The following is a 1,854-nucleotide window of genomic DNA, read 5'->3' on the forward strand; positions in this document are numbered from 1 at the left end:
ATTTTATAGGGAGTAAAAATAGTGAATTTTCATTATTAACTTAATATAGTTCTGCTTGAAAATTTTACTAAAATACTTTATAATTTAAATATTTAATATATCCATTCATACATTGATATATCTTGATTATACTAATATAGTGATAATTTTATATTACTTTTATAACTCAAAAACAGTTTTTTTTCAAAACTTACTGGATGATACAAAACCCTGAGTTAAAAGGAACAAGCTTCAATTCAATAGCCCCCAAGTTGGCTGGTACATAAGAATCAACTGAAGTTTGGGACAAACTAGCCTTAACGTTTGGACTCTGGTTTCCAGGTTAGTTTCTCAGGGTTTGTCGGCTGTGTCCCGCTTGGCGGAGGCGAAATCTCTCGGCTGGACCATGTCGGCCTTCGAGAAGCCTCAGATCATCTCCCATATCCAGAAGGGCCTCAATTACACGGTGTTTGACTATTGAAAAGGCCAAACCCATTAAATGTGGAACATTTGGCGCAACATCTTTACAGCAGAGATATCTAGCCACTGGAGATTTTGCTGGAAACCTTCATATATGGAACTGTAAAGGTGTGGGACCCAAGGCAGAAAGATGATCCTGTTGCTAATATGGAACCTGTACAAGGAGAAAACAAGAGAGACTGTTGGACTGTGGCATTTGGCAACGCTTATAATCAAGAGGAACGTGTCGTGTGTGCCGGCTACGACAACGGAGACATCAAGCTGTTTGATCTCAGAAATATGTCCTTACGGTGGGAGACAAATATAAAAAATGGGGTGTGTAGCTTGGAGTTGGACAGAAAAGACATAAGTATGAATAAGTTAGTAGCTACATCTCTGGAAGGAAAGTTTCATGTTTTTGACATGAGAACACAGCATCCAACCAAAGGTTTTGCTTCTGTTTCAGAAAAGGCTCATAAATCTACTGTGTGGCAGGTCCGACACCTGCCCCAGAACCGGGAGGTCTTCCTGACAGCAGGGGGCGCCGGCAGCCTGCACCTCTGGAAGTACGAATACCCGATTCAGCGATCAAAGAAAGATTCCGAGGGTGTAGAGATGGGAGTTGCAGGTTCCGTCAGCCTTCTGCAGAATGTTACGTTGTCTACTCAGCCCATTTCAAGTTTGGACTGGAGTCCAGATAAGAGAGGTCTGTGCATCTGTAGTTCATTTGACCAAACGGTGAGAGTACTGATCGTTACAAAACTCCACAAAATTTGATCTTTGAACTTGAAACCCTCCAAAGCAAATACTCAGAGAATGTAGAATACGTTCTGGGATCCTCTAACCCTCACTGAACAAAGTGCGGTTTGACTGATGGGAAAAGGCCCCAGACAAACCTCTGGGCCAGCCTCTTTCTGGCTGTGAAAGGTCACACGGCCTGACCAGCGTCCTGACCGGGTGGTGATTTGCTGTTGCACATGGGGTACCAAGGTCTCCAGAGCCAACTCTCTTCCTCCCCCCTCCATTTCTAATAAAAAGTTGCAACTTTTCTATAATTAATTATTTTAAATTTGTTCTATGTCCTCAGAGTTTCATATTCTGTAATTTGCATTTTAGTCTTTACAAGTTTGTAGTAGTGATTTAATTTGTTTTAAAATAGCTTACCTTGAAAACTAAACAAATGGGACCTAATGAAACTTAAAAGCTTTTGCACTACAAAGGAAACTATAAGTAAGGTGAAAAGACAGCCCTCAGATTGGGAGAAAATAATAGCAAATGAAGAAACAGACAAAGGATTAATCTCAAAAATATACAAGCAACTCCTGCAGCTCAATTTCAGAAAAATAAATGACCCAATCAAAAAATGGGCCAAAGAACTAAACAGACACTTCTCTAAAGAAGACATACAGATGGCTA

General features: G+C 40.5%; 1 pseudogene; it reads left to right on the forward strand.

Annotated features, from left to right (window-relative positions):
- Positions 1-289: 289 nt before the first annotated feature.
- Positions 290-1,591, forward strand: LOC133070766 (dynein axonemal assembly factor 10-like; annotated as a pseudogene).
- The last annotated feature ends 263 nt before the right edge of the window (positions 1,592-1,854 follow it).

This window comes from Dama dama, chromosome 15 (assembly GCF_033118175.1).
Source record: "Dama dama isolate Ldn47 chromosome 15, ASM3311817v1, whole genome shotgun sequence".
In the NCBI taxonomy this organism is placed as follows: Eukaryota; Metazoa; Chordata; class Mammalia; order Artiodactyla; family Cervidae; genus Dama; species Dama dama.